Here is a 26,219-nt window from a genome sequence, read left to right as displayed (position 1 = left end):
ATGTGACACTTCCCAAGACAGAGACAGCAAGAGGGAACACACCGGTGTAACCAAAGAGCACAGGAAAGATTATTAAGAGAGGGAGCTAATCTGCTACAGATTGTATTATAAAGTATGTGCATATTCCTCAATGCAGTTAAGCCTGAGCTTAATTTCCAGTGGAACTTTTCCCAATAAGTTCCTTTAGAATAACATTTTCAACACTTCATGCCTCTCACAACTGTAAATTGTTTTTGAATGTTTGTGTGCAATTATGAGATGGAAAGTACAAAAAATACAAATAAAACATTTCCCCCATTTGTTCCAGTCTGTGCCAATTTTACATTATAAATAGCTAAAGTGTTAAACAACAAAGAAGTTCTGTTTGTTGTTTTTTTTATAAATCCCTTTGAGACTTAAAAATAAAGTACATTATAAGAATATCAACTTAATAGCTTTAAAATGATTAACACTGGCACTGGGTCTAGATACAACAGAATGTTTCTATTCAACATTTTAATGTATTTGTTAAGGATGCATATACTGGCAAAGCTTATAACCAGTGAAAATTGAAAATGTGTTTGGTTCAATTAATTTAGAAGCTCTACTAGACTAGAGAATAATTCCATAATAAGAAGCTTATGACGAGGTACACTTTTAACATTATAAAAGTGATCAGAAACCGATCTAAACCTGTAACAGAACAGAAGAAGTTTGGCATCACAGACTGGTTTAACCCAGTCTAAGATTTGCCCCCTTCCCCTCACCAAAGAGCAAATGTGTGTTTTGTTCACTACCAGTCTTGACTGCACCGCTTACACAAAACTGCATAAAGTAGATCTATTCTGCCTAGGACTTTTTGAATGTCTGTGCCTAGCCCAGATCGATCTGTAGGTAGCAATTTTTTTTTTTAAAGCACACACTGTATCTCCCAAAATTCAAACAATTTTAGGTACCTGAAATCCAAGAATTCAAAACAAATGACGCTTTTTGGTTTTAAATATGCATAAAGTGATGCAAGGTGGGATTAAAAAGGTATCTAAGTACCTTCGCACTTTAGCCTTAAACATCTTTGTCTTCCTCAGCAAGATTAAATAGGCTGCCCAAACTTCTCCTTCTCAGATAAGATTCATTTTCTTACGTAAGATACAAGTATAAGATTATACTGTTTCTAGTTGTCATACTACATTTCCAAACCAAACAGCCTGCAAATAAATGACACTGCTCACTGAATTCCTTAATTTTTTTTTTTTTACTCCAACTACCCCATTGTATTTTTTTTTCCAAGAGGCGGGTGGACATTTGAGAAGTTTTTCAACTGGGAGGTAAATTTACTTGCTTCTAAATAATTTATTTAAGTAAATTTGACCACATTCTCCTATACAATCAACAGTTAAAAACAAAAACGGTACAATCTGTTTTAAGTTTTGAAAAGGCTTTATGCCAGAGATAAGGATGTTTGATCGTTATCTTAATCGGGTTAACTGCAACATCATTTTTATGGATAGGGCAGTTTATATATAGTGAGTATTCTGGAAGCTCTGATGAATTTATGAGTGGCTAGGATCCTCCCTTTCTTGATTGCTGCTTACTTTGACCTTTTTTTCCTATCATCCCAGAGATTCTAACTCTGCAGCCAGCCCTTATGCACGTATGAGAATTTAGCAATGACAACCCCCTGGTGGGGTACTTCCTGGCAGTTATAACTGGCTGGAAAAGCTGAGGGCCCAAGACAAAGCTAAGAAGGATCTTTAACTCTAACATGTATTAATTGCCAGAAACATCCAACTTAACTCAAAGTTCATCATAACTATGTCATATATAAAAGTCAAATCTGAAGAACTCCCTCCCCGCCCCTCCACCACCACCCCAACAGCCCCTCCTTCGCCCAAAATGACCTTTTATGTATGGAAAAATTAAAGAAGAAACTTCACTTGGCCATATATATTATAACCACCACGCAAAAATAAATCTTTAAACAGAGATTCATATCCCACTATGTTTTAAAGTGAAGATTTTCAAAAATAGGTTCCACACTTGAGGCCAACTTTTTAGCTCATTATTTTTACGTGGGTGAACATCTAACCGCTCCCCAAATGAAATCTGCAGATCCTAAGGCAGAGCCCCAACAAACCCTACAGAACAACTAAAGGTTCAGCATCTGGGAAACAAGCTGTGATATTCAGCAAGAGAAAAAGGAATCAGGAACATTTCATAAGATGCAAAACAATATTTTGATATCTCAGAAGCTGCAACAGAATTGATCTTTCTATGTTTGGTAGAGAGAGAGTCATTTCAAGCAAAATCAGGATACTGGACACTGAAAACAAGTTAATAAAAAGGTAATCGTAGGTGTCCAAGATTTTGTGCAGCTCCACATTTTGCACATTACCTGACCCTGGAAGAAAATAATTTTGACATATCGCTGTTAAGCTCTATCACTAAAAAATGCAGCCAGCCCAGGCCAATAGAAAGTCATCCTAAAATAAAAATACAGAAATGCTCAAATGAATTCCTTCCCTGCTATGAATAACACACCAAATCCATTAACATCTTGAAAAGGGCAAGGTTATCATCAAACCTCAGGGGGTGGGGGTGTTAGGACTGAGTCACTATGCAGACTGAATTCTCCAACAGAGTAATATGGATAGTGCAATTTTCATAAATGTTTAAGAAACTGAATAAGTAAAGAGAAGATGAAACAAATAAAAATGGATAGTAGGCAGATGGATTTCTCTCTGGAGAATGCATTCAAACTGCTTTTTCCCCATTTGAGCTGACAAGCATATTACTTCTTTTGCTTTCCAGAGCTTTCCTGATGGGTCCAGTAAAAGAACACAGATTTAACAGACTAGAACATGTATATCTTCGCTGCATGGAAGGCAAAAGGACTTTATATTTTCATCTGCTTCTAATGCATTATACATATCTAAGGCACTATTAAAAAAATGAAATAAATAATAAAAACATGCGATTCCTATTTAATTTAAATGGGAATCATATACAAACATCAAAGGGAGAATAAACAACATTTATTGGACTGAGCAAAATAAAAGGAACCAAGTGGTTTACAACAAAATGAAACATTTGTTAGGGTTCCATACTACCCCAGTTTCATATACATTCAAAGCACTGTGATTCAATATCCATGCATTTATGTAGCTTTTTTGGCCACACAGTGCTAATATCATGGATAGACAATTCTATTATTCAGTTATGGTCCTTGATGGCCAAAAACTAAAGATCAATTTGCCCTTAGTTGAATGCATGGCTTCCATTAACGTATTAATCAAATACACAAGTAACTTTCATTGAGACCTCACAGATTTTGGCTCCAAGACCAAAAAGAAAGCATGACCTATCTTGTTAAAAATAAATGGTTTGCATGCTTACCAGTAGTGATATTAACTGTCTGTCTCCAGAAAATTACAGAGAACCATGCATGCCATTTGTATCTGATATTCTACTCAGTATAATTATGAAAAAATGGACCAGATTTTGATCTCTCTCGTATCTGTACAAATCATGAATAACGCCACATATTCAAAACACTAGCACCCATTCAAAGTAATGCCACTCATTTCAGTGGCAATTCTGATTTTATATTGAAGTAAAAATGAAATCAGAATTTAGCCTAGGGCATAGAATACATATTTTGCAAAGCATTTTTGTCTCATTTGTGTTATATGTACATAAGCCCAAGTACAACAGAGCTGAAATCCTTTAGGGTGACTCCCGAGTAAAATAAATTTATAAAAAGGGGTTCTGAGTACATATTGGCTCAAACAAAATCACCCTAGATGCTTGCCAGACCACAACATTTGAATATAATATCTGGTAACTGTTCCCAACAATACTTATTGTGAAAAATTATTCAAGATTAATAAATTGCTGTGATTGTAAAAAAAACCCAAACAAACCAAAACCTGTATAGGGCTACAAAAAACAGAGTTGTATTAAATACATTTGCAAAGAACATTATTAAATCATACAAGCCAACATAAGTTAAGACAGCATACCTGTAAGTAATACAACTGTAGATACAAAAGATACGTGTGGACACAAAAGTGCAAACTGATATTGTTATATTGGACAGCTTTGGGGTAGCAAATGGCCATCCAGCTTCTAAGCAGCTGGGGACTGCATGCTGCATGGGCTTCACCACTAGGGCCTTCACCCCACCCCTTGCTGCATCATGTGTATGGGCAGCCATTGTACCACACGTGCAAGCAGCAGCCCACACCTCAGCTCCCTTGCTGCATTGTGCTGTAGGTCCCCTGCACTGGGGGCTACACTGACCCATCTCCTGGGGCAGGAGCAGCAAATGAAAGCTATGGTGCAGAAGGGAGGAATCTAGAGACCCTGGCTGCAGCAGCAGCTGGAGCAACAGGGGGAGAGCAAAACTCAAGTTACGTGTATGTGTTAATCCACAGTGGGGTTAAAACTGCAGGGATGGTAGCCCCTACTGAGGCAACAAAGGCTGCCATGTTTCAAGGAGATAGGTGCAGGGGGTTCGGGGAAACTGCACCCCAAAATCTTGAAAGAAACACTCATGTCACGTGTATGAGTTAAGCCACAGCAGGGTCAAAACTGTAGGCATGCTAGCCCCTGCTGAGGCCACAAAGCCTGCTAATTTTCAAGGAGATAGGTGCAGGAGTTTGGGGAAACTGCAACTCAAGCTGTGGACAAGCAAAACTCATGACATGGGTGACCGTGCATGTTAAGGCGCAGCAGGGTGAAAGCTGCAGGCCTGCTAGTCCCTGCTGAGGCCACAAAGACTGCCAGCTGTCAAGGAGGTAGGTGCAGGGGCTTCTGGGTTCTGGGGCTCTGCACCTCTGGCCACAAGCAGGCAAAACTTAAGTCATGGGTGCTTGTGCAACTGCTGCCTCTCATCAGGCAGCAGAACTGAAGATCCCCCATCACTTGTCACCAAGACCTGGTGACCATGAGCCGGCAGTGCAATGCTGTAACCAGCAGGGCCAACAATACCCTGGTATGCATCAATTGATGCATCTCCAGCAAAACCATTGCAAAGAAGTGATTCTCCTACTCTACTTGGCTCTACTCAGCACGCTGAGACCACAGCTGGAGTACTGCATCCAGTTCTGGGCTCTGTACCTTAACAAGGATGTGTTAAAGCTTGAGAGAGTCCAGAGAAGGGCTACCCATATGATCAGAGACTAGCACAGCAAGCTATATGAGGAAAGGCTGAGGGACCTGGGACTCTTCAACCTGAAAAAGAGAAGGCTGAGAGGAGACTTGGTAGCAACTTACCACTACATCAGAAGAGTACTGGTAGGGCTTGGTGAACAACTGTTCACCAGGGCACCCTTGGGAAAAACTAGAAGTAACTAAAAGTAATGGTCCTGGGAACTCCTGGAAGACCATTTCAGGCTTATTTCAGGTTCAACATTAGGAAAAATTACATCACAACTAGGGTGTCCAGACTGTGACCATTATTCCTACTGTTCCCCCAAGGGTGCCCTGGTAAACAGTTGTTCACTGAGACCTAGATATATGCCCCAGAACCCCTACACCTATCTCCTTGACAGCTGGCAGGCTTTGTGGCCTCAGCAGGGACTAGCAGGCCTGCAGCTTTCATCCTTCTGCGCCTTAACACATACACGTGATATGAGTTTTGCTTTTGGGGTGTAGCTTCCCCCAACTCCCTGCACCTATCTCCTTGAAACTTAGCAGGATTTGTGACCTCCACTAGGGCTAACAGGCTTACAGGTTTGACCCTACTGTGGCTTAAGACATACATACATGATACAAGTTTGGCTTTCAAGAATTTCGGGTCCAGTTTCTCTGAACTCCCTGCACCTATCTTCTTGAAACTTGGCACGCCTCATGCCTGCAGAAGGTGCTACCATTCCTGCAAGTTGCATCCAAATCACAAAGAAATAACAAAGTTATAGGCTGTTTCAGCCTTCCCCATTATAGCCTAGGGGCGAAACGTTGAAACAGCGGCAAAATGGCAAAACATTTCAACTTGCCTCATTCTGTTTTGAGGCTGTTTCAACCATATCTGTTGCATTTCACTTTTGTGGTTTCAACCTCAAAACGGGTCAAAACAAAACTGGTGGCAAAATTTTGCACAGCCCTAATGTATAATAGAATATGCCTGCAAAGCTATCTGCAAAAAAAACCAACATGTTTTGTAGTAGGTCGACCCATTCCACCAAATACTTTACTTATTATATTAAATATCAAATTATTAGCAATGTTCTGAAAGCTGAAATGCATGCATATTCTTTAGTGACAATCACAATATTAAATTGACAGCTGTTCCTTTAAGTTCTGGAAAAATGTCCACTGCTAAAAAAAAAGGTAATTCTATTTAAATATTTACATTCTACATGGACCTTATCCATTTAATTCATCATTTGTTTTAAAAACTGGAGAATAAAATTGAAATCATTTTCCACTTTCATCATTACATATCTTTTCAAAAGGGTTAACAGTAGCATTTAATGAAAGCAATGTGATGTAATTTTAGTTGTTAGTGTCTAACATTTTCCATTTCCAACCCTTTCTAAAATAGTAAAGTCCATTAAATCAGAAAAAAACCCCAAAACATTAGGTTATGCATAACACAGTATCCTTTTCAACCAGAATATTTTTTTCCCCTTGAGGATGGAAAAATAGGCTGTGGTTAAACAATATAAAATTTCCTATTTTTTTGTTTGTTTTTTTTTTTTAATTCAGGGATGCAGTAGTGACCAAAAAATGCCCTATAATGATGCATATGTTTTCTCAAATTGAAGCAAATGGAACTTGGACTTAGATGTGAACTGACTGTTAATTATAGAAGTGTTTCAGAATTGTCTTTATAATTTAAGCATCTGTTGACAGTGAAATTGTGCCAATTCTACAGATTCGTAGTTCTGGTATGGCATAAATTGGTCCAATTCACTGACTTAAATGGAACTACACTGGTTATTGGCAACTGAAAATTTGGTCTGTACCTTTTAATAAAAGAAGTAACCTTTTGCACAATGTAGGGTGCATCTACATGAGATGACTTAGTTCACAGTATACTGTTGTTCTGTGCATTAGTGTCATAGCAAAAACTCTGCTAATGCTTTAATGCACAGTAGAATTAATCTACTACACATTAAGCATCACAAAAAGAAAAGTTTGCCTTTGGTACTGCACATTAGTGCAGCTACTGCACCTTCACCTAGGACCTCATATTAGAGGGCGTTTTTACATGTACTCCGGGCATGGTGTTTTAATTAGAAAGGCACCAAGAGCTGCTCTAATTAAAATGCCACTGCATCTTCTGTATAAGCATTCCCATGCTTAAAAATGGCAGTGGGGACATTTGAGCTAAAGCTCGTTGATAAGCTTTAGTTCAAGTGCCCCTGCCACCGTTTTTAAGTGCGGGAATGCTGATACGCGAGATGCAGGAGGCTACTGGAGCACGGCATTTGCCACACTCCAGCAGATTCAATTAATCGAGTCTGCTCCAACGCATTGGAATTCCAGTGCGTGGAAGCAGCCTCCACGCTTATGTCTAGGCACCCAGAGGTACTAAACGTAATGTGCAGTAACAAAGGCAGATTAAATGAACATGTAGATGTACCCACACTTTTATTTCAGATACCAATTGAGAAATACTGGGCATTTGTAGACGACACTTGAAAGCAGGTTTAAAGTGGATCAAATGCCTTTTGTACCACTTTAATGGCACTGCTGCTTGTACATTCGGTGGCGTATTGTACGTTAAATCCAGCCACTGTAGCACATTTGGTGGTGTAATGCACCTTAAATGACTTTGAGATGCAGCAAATGATTCTGGGGTGCTGCAAAGTAAAACACCTCTGAGGAGTTTTAGTTTCCTACCCTACAGCTGTGGAGGGAAGCATCGGGCTCTGTACAGCTCAGGGGCTGTGCAAGCAGACTGTGCAGGCAGCCTGGCAGCAGCCCGGGAAGGCAGGCTCCACAGAAGGGGGGAAAAAGCAGCAAGCCTGATTTTTTATCTTTTTTTTTTCCTCCCTGAGCCTGCCTGAGCTGCGTGGGGGCCCAGTGCTTCCCTCCATGGCTGCGGTGCCCCCTGCGACTGTCCAAGCCAGGTGCCTGTGGGCAGGTGCCACCGGGGGGGGGGGGGGGGGGCGCTGCTGCTGCAGAGGGAAGCGCCAACCTGCTGCCCCTCCCCTCCCCCACCAGCTCAGGGACCACTCCACCCGCCAGCAGCTCACTCTCCCCTCCCCACAGTTGGAGAGGCAGGTAAGGATCAGGCTCCAACATGAATGTACACAACACAGGGGGTTTACTTCACCCTACATTGAAGCAGTGTTTATAAAAAAAAAAAAAATCACTTCAATTTAGGGAGAATTAAATCTCTGTGCCATGTACAAATGCCCACTGAGACCAGCTGAATGAAAATTTTATATTGTAGGCACCTCCAGGTACACATCAGTATGTCCAGCTGCATGAAGATAACTTTAACATGAATTGAGTCAAGCAATGTTTAATGGTAACTTTGGACGAATAAGGCAGTCATATCTAGTATCATTTAATCATGAGTAGCTAGTGATATATGCCATAAAAGCTGCTGCTTTTACTTATTTAATATTTCTCTTTGTATACAACATATCTCATACCATTACTGATTCTATGGATATTGATATACAAATATCTTGGTAACATTATACACTGGTACCTATATCAGGCCAACTGAATGATTGTGAGCCATATGTGTGAAGTAGCAGAAGATAAGGCAGATGAGATCCTAGAATGTGTCAGAAAAGCTATTTTTAGTAGAGATGAGGAAATATTGGTGCCTTTTCACAAAATCCTGGTGAGACCTCATCTAGAATACAGTGTTCAAGTTAAATTTACATGACACTGAAGTAGCTCGAGAAACCATGCAAGTTACTGTAAGTAGTCATCATCGAGGTGTCTTTGCAAAATGTTTGGGTGATAATAGTCCCATCCTAGATTGATGGTTAGGTATCTATATCCTAAGTAATAATATTCTTAATTGTGAGGTCACTGGGACAAGAATGTCTTTTATTACATGCTTGTGCATCTCCAAGAATAACAGAGCACTTGTATTTCTCTGATAAAGGGCTTGGAAAGCAACTCATATGAGAACAGCCTGAAGGAGCTAGATATGTTCAGCTTGCAGAAAAGGCACTTAAGAAGGGATATGATAGCAGTCTTCAAATATTTGAAAGGCTGCCATAAAAAAGAGAGAATGCAGGAGGATGCAGACTAATGGCTTGAAGTTATAGCAAAATAAGTTTAGATCTAGAAAACCTGCTCCACTGTCAAAGCAGTGAGGCAATGGAATAGATGCCTAGGTTAGTTGTAGATTTTTCATCACTGACGGAGTCCAAGACAAAGTTGGGCAGCCACTGGTTGGGGATTATCTCATAGCTCGTAGCTATGCCTACGTTCTACTATGGGTATTTTCCATGCTTCTGGGCTTTGCTGCTTGCCCTGCCTCCTGCCCTCCCCATGGCCCCCTTTCTGCTCCATGTGTATCAGTGTTTTTAAGCTTTCCTCAGAGCATTGAGTGTTGGCTACATTCAAGGCTGGGGACTTGGACTGGAGTGTGCACGTGTTCCTGCTGGGATAAAAGCGGGATGTTCCTCACTAAAGGGTTTTGTCCCTGCACTAATGATAACAGAGACTGCCATACTGGGAGTCAGGCAAGAATTTTACCCCATAGTCAGATTAGTGTGGATTATGGGGGGTTTTGCCTTCCTCTGTGACAGGGAACATGGCCCTCTACCTGGGATCTCTTAAGCATATATTAACAACATTTCATAGAAGCTGGACACTGGCTGCCATGGTTTCCCCACTTTACCTGTGGCAGGTTATGTTGTTAGGTCTTTGTTGCATCAGGGTTGATGGCAGTATTATGTAGTTTAGATTATGGTTTGTATGGGATGGATAGGAATAGTCCTGCCACAGGCAGGGGGGGTTGACTAGATGACTTTTGAAGTTTCCTTCCAGATCAACATCCCTATGATTGTATGATTGGTGCTTTGAGATGTGACTGCGAGAGAATGACAGTACCTTGCTGGCCTCTTGAGAGAAACAGAGGACACAGATAACAACAAGTTGTATGTAACCCAAGGCTTGTGCTAGTTAGCGTGACTGTTGTCAGAAACAAATCATGGCAGTGATTGTACACTCTGAATTCTTCCTGCTACAAGAGAATACTTACTACGCAAGGATTTTTTACAAATGGATCATTATAAACTGTGGGTTGACTTATACACCAGATCTAGGAAAATCATAACATTTTTCATCAGAAATATGGAGTTGACTTATACACTGTGAAATATGGTAAAAAAAAATAGAATAGTTAGAAAAAAGTTCCTGTAGTGACACCAGTGTACTCTGAACTGGAACCTGTCCTTATCACTACCCTGTTTTACATCAGTATTATGCTTTGGGAAACTCGAGCTCTGGCCAGCAATAGGAGAGGAACAGTTATTTCATGCTGTGTATACATAGCCTAAGCAAAATGCACTGACTAGTGGGTCAGTTTATATTCCAGTTAAGACTTTCCTAAAAAGAAAAGAAAAGAAAAGAAAAGAAAAGAAAAGAAAAGAAAAGAAAAGAAAAGGGTAGATTCTGCTGTGATTTAAATACTTACTTTGCCAACAGGTGAGCGGACCTTTCATCAATAAAGCTTTCAAAATTTGCAAATTAAAATATCCCCTGTAAGTTGCAGATATTTTATTGAAAATGTTTATGAAAAATAATAATTAAAAATCAGTCTGTATCATTTAATGTTTCCACTTGTTTCTTCTATACTGCTATAAACCTTATGTTCTATGTTAAAGAAGCCTCAAGATTTGAACATCATTGTATATGCACAAAGTATTTTTAACAAGTACCATAGTTGAGCCAACTCACAATTTGCCTCAACATTTTTTAGGTTGCTCTTGCATTGATAGCTTATAAAAGCATCCAGGTGTGAGCAAAATACGCTCAAGGCTTATTATAGTTCACCTGTCCAAGCCTCTCCTGACAGATACCACTTCAGCATATACATGTTGAGATAAGAAATATTCCTAGCAAGACGATTCTAGTTCCAACCTAATTTTTCAGCGTTCTGAGCAAGCACCTTTGTGGACTTAGTGATTACTTCCTAGAGAACACATCAAATTACTTTGATTCCCAAATGTTACTTTCTTAAAAGATCTCAATTTGAGTTATGGAAAACGAGGCACTATATTTTTTTTGTTTAAGTATAGTTAGTTAATTATGTATAATGAAAGAGAGAGGGGCGGTGGAACAGTCTGTTTTCTGGAATGAAATCAACTGCTGATTGCTGCAAAGTGCTATAATATTTCTGTAGCCATGATGGTCCAGGGTATATGTGGGAAGCAGGATCTGTTTGGGGCACTGTCTTTTATTGGGCCAGCTATTTACCTGGAGGAGATCATTTTTACGTAGAACAATACATTATACAATGCACATATCTTGTTCTACCTGCTTCTTTTCCAGACCTAAGGAAGGACATTTTGTGCCCAAATGCTTGCCTACCATCTCTCCAAGATAAATAGATGGACAAATAATAATATGACTGAACAAATCCTGCTTGTGACTACAAGTAAGCTACAGTGCCTCATGATGCCACACATGGATATTTATCAGATAATTATGCTCATCCCAGAGATGCAGACAAACGTTCTTTGTGTCTAGGAGAAATATTCTAGCTTATCCATAATGACACAAAAAACCCAGCCCTCTCTTTAATTAAGCTGGCAGAAAACTAATGTGTACCCCACCGTTCCACTCTCAGGTAAGCTGAAATGCCGTGGGTTCTGGGATCTCAATTACTTGCAGCAAATGACATTTATTATACCATACATGAGCTTTTGGTGTCCTCCAGGCTACATAGAGTTGAAGTCTTGATGAGTAAATTGAAAGCATGAAATTTTCTGCTTCACTTGCAGTAGCTTGCAGCATCTCCTGAATGTCTGGATTTGCTGAACAAGGAGAGGTGGTTAATGGCACTTCCTGTCAGGGTGAACTACAAAGTTTATTCAAATGAAGACTTATTGACCTTAATATAATAGCAGTTTATTTATTTTCTGGACAGTCCTCCCACAAGATTAAAGGAACAAGTTTTAGGAACAAGTGCTATTAAAACTCTTAAGCTTTCTTTAGGTAAGATGCCTGTTACTACAATGCTGAATTTGAAGGAATTTGGCAACAGCAAAGGTTAAAATAAAAAGGAAGCAATATCGTAATATTTAGGGAAAACACGAGGGCTCCATACAATTTAATGAGCATGTAAAATCATCATGTTCAGTATGAAGGTAAAGCACCTATTCTTTTGGTCAGGTTTGGAAAACTGCTTGTGGTCCTGCATTTTTATTTGCTTCCCAACTTACTGGATGTTATGGGTCAAATAAATAAGTATCAAGACTCAATCAAGCACATAATTATTGAATGAAACAATAAATTATACATTTTAATTAATTCCAGGAAGGACTTCTAGGGTGGGTAAACTTTGATCCTCCATGTTAACACAACTTGAAACAGGAGAATATTCCCACTGAATTTGTCTTAAGTGCCATTACTACTATGTCACTGTGCACATACACACACACATTCACTTGCTCGCTCTCTCTGCTTTACCCACACAATGCCATTCCTGTACTTCTAATGAAATGAAATCAGACTAGAAGGTTTTTGTGGATGTCATTCCCACTTGAAATAATAATAAAAAAATCTTATAAAATAAAGAAACCCACAACAGATTATTTTTCAAATATAAGATGTGGTAAAAAGGAAGCATTTTGAAAAGTATTTAGCCATATAGGGGAAGTTAAAACTTGGCATTCAGGTTTGTGTCACATCCCATCAAAACAAGTTATGATGCAATAAAATGTAGCACGTTTTCAAGATCAAATCAGTTTGCAATGTGGAAGCTTATGCCAGCAGGAGATGAAAATTACACTATATGGAAAGATAACATTCAAGAGGTTCAAAATAGACAATTTGTCTTTGAACCACTATATATTTGTATCCCAAATGCAAATTATCCACTGATCAAGTTAAATTTTTTTGGATCTGTCTTTGGATAAGTATCTTTGGAAAAGTATATTTCCTTGTAGCTGATTTAAACCTCAGCAGTGTATAAACCAGGACCAGAAATCAGACAAGAGCAAGGTTTCCTGTGGTGTTTTCCAACCTTCTACTCTCAGTTTTTCCCTTGGTGCTTTGGCACTGTGTGTGTGGTGGGGGCGGGGGGTGATTTAAATCAATCAAGGTGATTTAAAATCACTATGCCAAAAGCTTTGACTTAAACAATTGTATATTTCCATTTTTCCTTCAGTTATTTTTTAAAGAAAGTATATTTTCATTGTGAGTCATGACCATTAAGATGCATAGATTTACAACTTAACAGTCTTCATGCTTGATCTGGTATGTCTTTTTGCTAAGAGGGAGGAAACATTATAACTATTAATTTATCAATTTATTTCATTTTTAACGAACTGCTTGTTTGTCACAAAGACAGTCCATAACAGTGGCAGCAACAGCATTAACAAAGAAGTTCTCAGAGGTCTTGAGCTGACCAAGCAAACTAATATTACTTTTTCTTAAAGTAGCACTTGTAAAGAAAAACAAAACAAAACTAAATGCTGCCCATGAATGCACGCATGCACACGCACACACACACAGCATGTATAGCTGTTATATATCAAACAGGAGAATATTTTTAACCTGAGAGAAATGACAACCATGCAAGCATTCCTCCTCCCAGGGAAAACATTTCCTTTCTTCAAGAAGGATCTTTCATGTGGCAGAAAAGCCAGGTAGAAACATCATACTTTTACCAGTCTAAGTGACAGGAAACTGGTCTAAATCCATAAGAGAACAGAAGTTTGGTGCACATAGACTGGTTTAAAAATGGATGAACCTGGTGCAAGATAGATGTGAATAACTGTGCATGCAAATCTAATTGATTTAGGTTAGACTGGTGCCTGAAACTCCTATACCAGAGCCCCTATTGATTCAAGTTGGATCACTGTCCTCCAGCATCCCAGCCTCCTTTGAAGCTCCCTGCTACCCCCCACCCATACCTCACAGGGAGGGGTGCTAGCACTCTGCCTGTGCTCCACTGCTCCCACTGAGTGCACAGCAGGCCCCACCCCCAAGGTCTCCCAAAGCCAAGCCAGCACAGACTCACTTTCTCAATCCCAGTTCCTGCCTCCAGCCAGGTGTCAGCTGCAGGCAGACAGCAGGGGGAGGAGGGAGGTGCCTGTGCCCCTTGCATGAGCCCCAGGACCCGGGCACTTGCATCCCTGGGCTGTGCCCCTGCACCCCATGATATACATACAGACCCAACAATGAGCCCAGGAAACCCCTGTGCACAGCCAAGCCCCATGGACCACAACCCTGGCTCCTGAACATGCAACCAAGGACCCCAATGCCCCTGTGCATGGGCACAGCCCTATGGACCTGAGCACCTAGCCAGATATTTCTGGCCCTGCAACATTTTAGAACAAATAGCATCATACAAAAAATATCTTTAAAATATTCTCTACTATGAATTTAACTGTGTTAATACCTACAGGCACTTTTACATGTGCTCTGGGGGGTAAGGGGTGTTTTAATTACAGCAGCTCCGAGAGTCGCTCTAATTAAAGTGCTGCCATGTCTCCTGTATCAGTGCTCCCGTGCTTAAAAATGGTGGCAGGGTGCTTGAACTAAAGCATGTCCAACAAGCTTTAGATCAAGTGCCCCTGCCTCCATTTTTAAATGCAGGGATCCTGATACAAAAGACACAGGAGGCTGCTGGAGCACAGTAATTGTCACATTCCAACAGACTCAATTAATCAAGTCTGCTCCAACTGCAGACTCCGTGTTTGTGTATAGGCACCCTAAAGCTTTGTCTATAGCACTGTAACAGGGTAAGGGAGAAAGGGAAAGGAACAATCTTGCTTCCACCACCCCCCTTGCTGTAGCAAGACCTGGAGCCTGCCAGTCATGCGGGTTCACTGCCCAAGCCAGCTCAGAATGGGTCCTTTTCCCCTCTACAGTGGGGGTTGGGGCTGCCACCATCCCTCCCAGCCCCACTGGAGGACAGCCCATACCACTCCAGAGTGGAGGTTGCCCCTTCAGGGGCAAGAAGTGGGCCAGTCCATAGTCATTGCCAGGCCCGCTGGAGAGTGGGGGAGGAGCCCTGCTGATGGTATGGGGGAAGCCCTGGAGTCCTGGCTCTACTGAGGGCTTTCTCCAGCTGGAAAGTCTCCCCTCACCTAGAGGAGCCAGGAACATGGCCACACCAGAAGTACTTGGCCCTGGCCAGCTGGAGCACTGCAGAGGCAGCCATTAGAGCAGGATGAGAGGGCGACTGAGGAGCCCTGGATGAGCAGCTGAGGAATGAGCACTGAGAACCGGTGAGGGGCAGCGATTCTGCCTGCATTTTTGATTATTTATTCCAACTGGAGTGTTAGGAATCCTGAGCATGAAGACCAGCATTTATTCTGTAAGAAAGCACTCCAACCCGATCCAGGAGGTTGGGTGCAGTTTGGAGCACTCCCAGTCCAACCCAGGGACCAAGGACTCACCAAAAGACTCAGAGGTTAGTAGAGGGAGTGTAGGGGTGGAGGAACTCCCAATAGGTACTGTAGTCCTCAATCAGGATGGTGTTCACCAGCAAAGGAGACTGAGCCATTCCCTGTGGGCTATCACACACAAGGGAAGAGGGCGCATCAACATTGGATAGGTCATCAGGAAGATGGCAATGCCATGCTGGTAAGGCAGGGGGTGCCACACGTGTTAAAGTGGGCCAAGTTGGCCAGTACTGCCAACCTGGCAAAGCGGGAGGGCCCCAGTGAAAGAATTCTACAATTAAACATCAAGTCACAGTGGGCGAGTCTGGAGGTGGGGCCATAACTTCCTGTCGGGGGTTGCTAACAGACATAATTGGCTGTGTGCAGCTATGACCTATTACAAGCACATGATGTTCAGCAATGCAGTGAAAATGAGTGGAAAATGAAGATACCTGATTCATAATGAATTTACTCTAACGCTTATGTTCATTTTTATGTTGTGTAACATGTTCATGTGTTAGGAAGTAGGGAGTGATACGTATTCAAGTGAGTATTTGTGGACAAACTGCATTTACCTTTTACTGAGGAGTACCTTAAAACAGACTCAGTTACTACTGGGAGGAAGGATGGTTTTGGGTGGCTGTAGTATGGCCTCAGCAGCCCATCTAGCAGCTGCAGGGGGGTGGGAGTGCTCCATAAGAGGATGGATTGGGCCCCCTGACAACTCTAGCAGAAGTGGCAGCCAGCAGCTGAGGAGGCCTGTGCTTGGTGGTGAGGGCAGCTCCACTCGTAAGGGTGAGGGACCCCTGGGAGCCTTGGTGAATGGCAGGTGGAGCAGGAGGCACCCAGCAGCCCAGCCAGTGGCAGCGGAGGATGAGGAATACTCTACTGAGGGAAGGATCAGGCCCCTTGGAGCTTTGGCAAATGGCTGTGGTGGCAGGCAGCCTCCCTTTTCCTTCCACTTTGCACGAGTCTCTCCAGCTGCCACGCATGTCCTGCCACTGGCTGCTGGTCATGTCAGAGCTCTGAGGTGCCTGATCTTTCCCTCTGCAGAGCCTAGCCTCCCACCCCACCCCACCCCACCCCACCCCACCAGCTAGGTTGCCAGACATGCCATGGTGGCCTGTTCTGGGGCTCTCCTGGAAGCCTAAGGCTGGGCGTGGGAGAGGGTCCACAGTGACGTGGCAGAGATTAGGGGCATGCTCGCCCATGCCCAGCAGCCAATCAGGGGTGGCCCAGGTGCTTGGCTGTGCTCAGCAGTATCTGGCAGCCCAGGGAGCTTGCACAGCCTGCTGTTAGGCATGCAGGAGTGCCCCCAACAAGCTAGCCTCAGCCAATGCAGGCAGCCTGCATACCTCCCCCCACCAAAGGGTGAATGTTCATTCTGTTCACTCCTGATCTAGCCTAGGCCACTTACAGAAACCCATGTATCTTAGATTGATTCCTCCATGGGCTTTTTAAATGTCTGTACTTAGCCAAACTCTCTAGCAAACTCCTTAGACTGGGGCTCCCTGGACTGTGAAGCAGGTGCAGGGCTTTTCCATGCTACTCCAGTCCCCCTGGGAGCAGCAGGAGTGGAGAAGCCCCTACTCCCCAAGCCTTCACTAGACCGACCCCTTTTGTGAAAAAGACATGGAGGGCAGGGATGACTGCCTGTACAATCTCTCTCAGAATTTCTATTCCTAAAAATGAATGCCTGTTTGTGGTCAAACTTTGCCACAAAACTTTATAATGAACTAAAATTCCCAGAAGCCATTAGGAGCAACTCCATTAACTCCATATACCTTTGGTTACACCTAAGGCACAATGTCATGTAAATGGATCCATAAGGGTGCTAACTCATGGTATTAGCTGTAAATTTGCAACTTAATTTAACTGACCTCATTGAATAGCCATGAAATAGATAGAATAAGCACGTTGCTGGGTTACTTAAAAAAAATCCCTGTAGACAGATGTTCTTTGGGCATAAGATGGCATGTTTAGAAGACAATTTAAATTCATTAAATCACTGACACACTGCAGCATGAAAAAAACTCCTGAAGAATATAGCTAAACCAGACAAGATTCACAGTTACGTAAGCTAATATTGGTCAGTTGCAATTGATATTCACCTTTTCAAGTGTTTTGCAAAGCTTATAGATCCCTCATGCCCAAAAGTGAAGATGTCTATACTTTTTAGTCACTGCTCTGGAAAGATCAAAGAGCAGACTGGATGTGGCTTCAGCTGTAATCAAAAGATCTCAGGCACTGAAATTAATTTTGTACAGGAGTTTCACTTGCTGGTGAGAAGAAGGTAATTAAGTCCTGAGATATAAACAGGACCTGAAAACTCTCCACTGAGATGAGAAAGGTGCAGGACTAAAAGAAAAGAAGTTCGCTCAAGCCCTGGGGAGAGGGAATGACCCAAAAACAACACAACTGGTTAATTTAAGGAAAGTAAAACAGAGGAAAAATAGTAAGCGAGATTCTCACGCTTTGATCACACGTAGATGGTGCAGATGAAAACAATGACAAAAGTGGCAAAAAATATCGGTCTTGGGACATTGGCTGTCCATTTTCTTCTAATAGCAAAATATCTCCAAAGGTAGAAGCTGTACATATTGTAGAACACCCCCGATTAAGATCAACGCCTTAATGTAGCCATGTCATTTATGTGAATATTTTTTCCCCTGCTAATATGGTATTAAAGCTATATTTTTTTCTTTAAGGTTAAAACACACAAACTCTTCATCCAAGATTAAAGGGCAAAGATCTACTTGGAGCCTGAATGGCTCATCTGACTAGCATGGTTAAGGCACACCTAAGGAGGCAAAGTTTCATTGGTAATCATCAACAGGCATGTCTACAAGGGATGGTATGTCAGCATAGCAATGCACTACAGCAACATAGCGTTGGTGGCCAAAACCATGATGCTGCAGATACGTTGCTATAGCAACATGCTCCCTCATTATAGCTGAAAGTAACCACGTGTGGCCGGCACAGTGCAGTATAGGCTGTTACTGAGCCATCATTTAGTACTTCCAAAAAGTACTAAATGATGGCGCAGTAACAACAGCGCCATGCAGCCATGTGTAGACATGCCCATAGAGTCATAGATTAAAGCTAAAAGGTACCACTGTGGTTATATAATCTAAAGTCTAATAAAGCATAGACTATACGGACTTTTTTTTCTGAATTAATTCCTTCTTCAACATCAGTAGTTGTGGTAGAACTAAAGCATGTTATTTAGAAAAAGGATTTATCTTGACTTAAATACTTCTAAGGATGGAAATCTCATTTCAGTCCTTGGTAAGTGGTTCTTCACTTTTTAAAAAAAAATAGTGCCTTATGTCTTGTGTTTATTTGTCTAGTTTCAACTGTCTGAAGATTCTTCTGTTAACACATTTTTGTTCCAGATATGTAGATGATCATATCACATGTGAATCTTCTGTATTAACTATTCAGGGACTTACCACCCTGAGTCCCTCATTATAAAGGCATGGTTCCTTGCTTTCTACTAACCATATATTTCCAAAGATAAAGTCTATACCTACATTTATGCTACTGGGTATAGCAAGTATTATACTGAAGGAGGGATTGAATAGATCAACTGGATTTCCCTTGTCTAAAGAGGATATCAGATTAGTCAGACATGATCTACCTCTGATAAACCTGTTACATTTCATCCCATTTTCCATTTATCTTTGTGCCTTTGATTATCCTTATTATTGCCAACATTATGTTTATTATTAATGACAATTCCTCATTTACATTTTAAACGTTTTTAAATTGACTAATTTTGTATCCTCTTCTAGAATATAGTTTTGATTTTCCATCTCATTATTTACTTGACTGAAATAACATGTGATACCAATTCAAACAGAGAAAGCTAAGTATATTCAACCATACCCTTATCAACTAAAACTTGCAATATCATCAAAAATACTATCAAGTTCACTGGACAAAATCTATTTTCCATTAAGACATTTTGATAGCTGTAAATTAAATTATGTTTTTAATTATTATTAATCAAATCTGTATCAGCCATTATTTTGGAGGATTAAAGCCAGACAAACTATTCCAATGCACTGTTGTCACAATTTTGACACATTAAAGATCCACAGTGCATCAACATGCATTCATAAATTATTAATGGTAAGGAGATTGCCTCAACCAACTCCTGAACGTAAGTCATATAGTAAATAACTCTTTGTATCCTCTTGAACTGCCATGAAACTCCACAGCAGTTGTAACTCCAGATCCCTTACCATTTTTTCCTCTCACTTGAATCCTGTTTCCCAGACAGACCATATCTCCTATAACTGATGTTATATTATTTCAGCTGAAAAGCTAGGACAATGTTGTCTTTGTTTTCTTGATGGAAGATTCCATCAAAATGCATCTTTTTCTTTCTTGGAAAATTTGAGTGTGATAAAATAATCTTTTGATTGGAAAGCAGTGCCTGCCTGTCTGCCTACAGGGTGATCAGCACCGCTCTGACTCCCAGCCAGACTGCACCCACACCCCTGCATTTCCAGGACACCCATTATAGTTCTCAACAGCTAGCTGGGACCAGTCTCTGAAATTTGGGACTGTCCCAGCTAAACCAGACATATGATCACCCTATTTTTAAAGGATTATTCTATCCCATCTTCTGAATAGAGAAAAGTAAAACTTGATAAACAATATAAAATCCTGTACCTTGCCCTCATGTTTTCTTTATACTTAAAACCAAAATGAAAGTTTCAGAAAAGTCATTAAAGACATGGTTAAATTTTTTTATCCTAGTACCTTTAAAATTATTCTACTTTTCCTGTCCTGGAGAGAAAATATTTTCTTTATCGATGCATATGAAATATCAGAGCTTTCATTAGAAAACCTTTTTTTTCTGTAAGATTGCCAGTTAACAATTTTGCTCAGGTGACTCAAGAATAGAGATGGGACCAAGGTGCTAAATTCTGATCTAGTTGAAAATCAGGATCTGGACTTTTCAAGTCTAAAGTTTGAGTATGATTTTTCAATACACATCATAGATGTATTTTATATAAATCTGTATAATATACTATATATCTATATCTATCTATATATATATAAAATGTACTATAGTGTATAATATAGTGTACTACATATATACTGTATATTGTACTACACACACACACACACACACACACACACACACTATTGCAAAATTCTAAACTAGCTGAGAACACAGATCCCAACAACATCTGAGCCTAGAGTTGTTGAAATCCATAAATTTAGTCAATTCCCCTCCAATTTAGAAGTCTGGATATTTTAGAGAAGCATCTGAACATTTGAGTTACGTCCAAATATAACCCAAACTTGAAGGGCCAGATCTTTCAATGTCTATAAATCATTTAAACTCAAGAAGGCACTCAACCTCTTGCCATTCATCCATCATGATTCTTTATACTTTCTTCTTGATGATGCATTCTTCTCATGAAAAATTCTGACTGAGATGCACTTTACGCACAACACGGAAGTGTTATCCAAGACTTTTGACTTTCAAAAGTCAAAATTAATTAAAAACAATTAAATAGTATTTTAGAAAGGCTGCCAATAGCATATACATGTTATCTCTCATTTTGGGAAACATTTAAAGGGTAAAATATAAAGCTTTTCCCAACAGTTCTAAGTAAGGTTCCCCCCAGAGCCATTTAAGTGAAAGTCCTAATCAAGCTGCGGCTGCAAAATGTTAAAATGAGTCAAATTAAATGTTTGTCTCAACCAGACCTGACCCTATAGTGTGAATATAAGCAGCCACGGACAAAGCCTGGTCTCATTCCAGAAAGTAATAGCATTCAGGAAAAAAAAAAAAAATCCTGTGACAGCTGTCTACCCTTCGCAAGGGGGTTCAAAATACAAGTACTGAGAAAGGACAGATATGTTTATAAAACATTGTGAGCCTAAAGATGTCAGATATGTTAGCATATATGGAAACTGGACAAGCATCCCTTTTCTTTAAGGAACCTTTTGAATTATATTCAGTGATGGAAAATAACCAGTCCCCAATGAACTGAAGCCAATAGGTCAGACATGCACCCAGGCTGTATTTCATCATGTATGGGATTTGTAAAACTCAATTCCTACACTTATATATGGGCTTTCATCCAGATAACAACTGAAGTACTTGACAAACTGATATTCAAACTAAACACTACACACTTTATCCACCTTAGGGGAACAATTATTGTTTAACACTGCACTGAAACGTTACTTAAAAAGAAAAAGAAAGAAAAAGAACAAATGATCTAACAGAGTCCACAAGAGAAACTTACATGAATGGCACACAATTATATCTACTAGAATTTAGTCAGGATCCTGGAGCAAACAAGGATTTCTCCCATAAAAATGATCTTCAGTAGCCACATGTGATCTGGAAAGCACCTCCTAGTTTGGGGAGAATCCTTTGAGATTTTCAAACAACTAATCCAAGCAGGGCATTCATAGAAGAGAGAAGAAAAAGAAAATGGTATAATATTGTTATGACCAGGGATCCTGGCTTTCTGTTTAAAAATCCCAACTTCTTTGACAAAACAATCCCAAATTCTAGGATTAAAAAACCCCAAGTCTGCATTTTTCCACAATTAAAATGAAATGCCATATACACACACAAACATATATATATATACACACACACACACACACTATTTTTTATATATATATATATATATATATATATATATATATATATATATATCAGTTTACAATGCTCTGAGCAGGAACCACCTCCATGGCGCAGCAGGTAGGACCCAGTGTGGGAGGGAGTGCCATGCCGTCATGGTCACGAAAAGTAAGGTGCAGTAGTGATGATGTTGTGGAGTTGTGTCCCCTGCTGCTAACAGGTGGGCAGGGGGTGCTTCATTTTGGTGGCTATTGTGGCATGGTGCTCCCTCCCATGCCAGGTCTCCCCACTGTGCCAAAGAGGAGGCTCCTGGCTGGATCTCGTCCAGCCCAGCTGCAGCCCCATGCCCCACTATGGGCACAGAAATCTCAGGAGGGCATATGGCCCCACCAACCTCCTCCTGTGCCTCCTACGACATTACTTTGCACTGCCTGCCCCATCACCTTTACTTCTCCCCAACACATGACCTATGCCCCCTTCCCCCCACCCCCATAGATTTATTTGGCGGGAGCTGCTCTCCACCACTACCTGGTTGCCACGTGCATATACGCATGCGCACATGCACATGGCACACTCCATCCCGCTTCCCAAGCAGCCCCTTGCAGGCTGGAACTCTGCCAGGCCGCAAGGGAAAACCTGAAGTTCGCCACATTTCTCCTTTAAAGGAGAAAATCTACGTCTTTCTCCATTAAGGAGAAAATACATATTTTTCCACATCAAACAGAAAACTTGGATCACTGGCCATGACACTGTATATGCTCTTCTCCAATGAAAAATGCTTTTGCAACTGTATTGCAAGTGTATTACCGTATTTTCACATATATACCCCGCCCACGGGTATAAGCCACACCCACATTTAACCAGCAGAAAATTGTACTTTTGTAAAGTCTGTGTATACACTGCACCTGTGCATTCCCCATGGCGGTGCATACATGGGGAGGTAGCACGGTCTGGCCTGCCCTGGCCCCCGTTACAGCTGTGGCACAGCCTGGCCTGCCCAGGCCCAGCGGGGAGGCAGCACAGCCCGCCCCGGCCCCCGTGGCAGTGGCAGCACAACCCGCCCCAGCGGCGGCGGCAGCGCAGCCTATCCCCGGCCCCCGCCTCCACCCCCGCAGCAGTGGTGGTGCAGCCTGGTCTGCCCGGGCCCCGTGGGGAGGCGGCACAGCCTGCCCTGACCCCCGCAGCAGCGCAGCCTGCCCCGGCCCTGGCCCCTGCAGTGGCAGCGGCGCAGCCCAGCCTGCCCTGGCCCCAGCCCTGGCACAGACCAGCCTGCCCGGGCCCAGCGGGGAGGTGGCACAGCCTGCCCCGGCTCTGGCCCCCATGGAAAAAATGTCCGCCCACATCCTGCACCCCCGTATAGCCCGCACCCATCCATTTTTTTTGTAAAATCACATATACCCTGTGGGATATATGTGTGAAAATATGGTAAACATGCCACAGAGAGCTCCTGGGTGAAGTGATCTCAGCTAATCATGTGAGAAAGCTCTACCACAAAAATTAAATTGAAAACTCTAGACCATAATCTCAGCCTCACAGCATGTTCCTCCTTGGTTGGTTTCATTATCTGGACTGCAATGTGCTTGAGAATGGTTGTAATGCAGAGATGACCTAGGACAGAGGTTTTCATAATGTTTCATGGAACCCTGGGGTTCCACAATAGATCATCAAAGTGCTCCTCAAAAAGATTGGAGGTAATGGTCGAGCAGACCAGGAGGCAGCACGCTGCCTCTGCTGGGCCAAATCACCTGACTCCCCCCATCAGTAGTTAGGATAGGGGTTCCATGGCAGAAACAGTGATATGAAAGAGTTCCTTGACTTTAGCAAGTTGGCAAACCACTGGCCTAGAAGCCCTAAGCACAATCTCAGGTGGAGAGTAGCACCAGTTGCAATTTGATTAGACTGTCAGGTTTCCATACCTAGGGGCTGATCACCCAGGTTAACTCTAAAGGGAAGAAATATCCATGGAATCAGTTCCAGTACATTTGCCAGAGTTTTCACTCAAGATCTCTGAGGTTCTACTAGGTTAAGCCAACTCTGTTTGGCTTGGTGGATTTGAAAAGACCAAAGCCATGGATAAATAATTTAATAAAATACTAAGAATGCATTTGCAAATGTAGAAAGTGGCACATTGTAAGTATTATTTAAAACTACATTGATGATAAGTGAAAGCTACCCATGATTTAATCCACCTGAAATAAGTTTCATTCAGTAGACATTTACCAGTGTTGTTAGGCATATTTCATTTGATATAGCAGAAGAAATTATACATAATCAAAAACCATCTATATACCACCTAAACTAATATGTTTAACACAGAGGCAGATATAAGAGGATATGAAGTTAAGTCAGTGGCGGGCAAAATACAGCCCATGGGCTGGATCTGGTCTGTGAACTGATCAGATCCATCCCACGATGGATACTCACCAATTGACTGGATTGCTCCCAGAAAGACTACAGTCACCTGGGTACTGCCTAGCTCCCCCTGCACCCCTGTCTCCAGCAGCTGCTCCTCCTCCTGCCCTTACCCCCTTTTCCTCCTTCCCCTCCTGCACTCCTGGCCCCCAGCTTGTGGGCAGTCACCCCAAATTCAACCCCCCAACCCCTCCCACATAACCCCCCCCACATGCATACCCACACACACAGCCACCCTCACACACACACAATATACAAGAGTAAGACTTTATTTTGAGTTTTATGCAATCACCTCTATATACATTACTTTAAAAAAAAAACAAACCCTTGGGACAAAAATTATTTTTTGAAATAAAATTAAAATATAGTAGATGTTTGGTTTTTAGTACATGATTTTTTTATGTATAGTTTGTTAAAATGATATATTCTAAAAGATTGTGTGTGCAGCCCTCGACAGCTTACCAAAACTCATTAGATGGCCCTACAACTGAAAGAATTACCCACCCCTGTTTTAATTAATATTCTGCTTTGGAAAAGCCTGTTTACAGGTCACTAATCATTCTATAGCCACAATTTATCTATCATTCTATATGATATGATGTCATGATATTGAGGGAGGCATTTTTATCTGCCTCAGTATTCAGGATGGTAGAAACAATATTTAGCCTTGGCAGGATTACATTTTTATCGATAAACATTGATAGATGTTGATTTCATACTCATAGACCAATGGAAAAATATTTCCATCAGTAATAATAGAAATTTATAGAAAGAGGATTGCAACAGGGAACACTTACCCTTGTTACTGGACAGTGGAGAAAGAGGGATGGAAGGACAAAGGCTGGAGGGGTTAAGAGGAAAACAGTGTGGGGCCTAATAACTTGTCATTAAATCAATTAGCTACTCATTCCAGGAAGCCGGCTAGAGGGAGATTACAGGATACATAAGCCCCTACGCAAAGACAGGGAGTCAAGGAGAAATGGGTGGGGAGGGAAGAGTATTTGAGGCTCTGGCCTGGTGGCAGCAGAGTCCTGCCCGGGCCAAACCAGCTAAGCATGGGTTGCCCAGGGCAGCTTCTGCCTCTTGCCATGTTCTCAGAGCTTTGGGACTGATGCTGCCCTCTTCTGGTCCCTGCACACCAGACTATTTCTTGATGAATGAACAAAATGATTTAAAGCAGATATGATTTAATGATGTATGGATATTTACTTTTAAATTTTGACATGTGATTTTATAAAGCTTTTAACAGTATACTGTCATTACTAACTTGTCTACCCCTCCACACTCCTAATTTTGCACAGAAAATTTAAATCAATAAAAATAAAAATAAATTCTTCAAAATAAACATTGAGTTTAGCCATCAAAATTATTTAAAAATGTAAATCAAATTCTGCCACGCCTAACAATAATTCAGAAACTAGTGACTTTGTATAGCATCATAAATTGATTCACAGAAATGTACTCAGGCACTGCAGGTTGAGAGTCCATAAGTAGCTTTGGTTGCAAGTTTGGTGGTGATTTTTTTTTAAATGTATTTACTAAATGTGGACATACCACCTACTTGTACCTTGCAGTCATATCACCCAGCTTTTTCCTGTTCTCTTTAATGGTTTCCATTAACAAGTATCTTCTAGATTTGGACACAGAAATTATTGTATAGCATGACA

The 26,219-nt window shown here is 41.3% G+C and overlaps 1 protein-coding gene across 1 annotated transcript in view; it reads right to left on the bottom strand.

Moving 5' to 3' along the window:
* SEMA3E (semaphorin 3E) overlaps nt 1-26,219 on the bottom strand; it is a 220,339-nt gene that overhangs the window by 162,964 nt on the left and 31,156 nt on the right. The gene's annotated exons all lie outside the window — the stretch shown is intronic.

The sequence above is a fragment of the Alligator mississippiensis genome, chromosome 4, assembly GCF_030867095.1.
Source record: "Alligator mississippiensis isolate rAllMis1 chromosome 4, rAllMis1, whole genome shotgun sequence".
NCBI lineage: Eukaryota > Metazoa > Chordata > Crocodylia > Alligatoridae > Alligator > Alligator mississippiensis.
The sequence above is the reverse complement of the archived record's forward strand: the minus strand, read 5'-3'. Positions and strand labels throughout refer to the sequence as shown.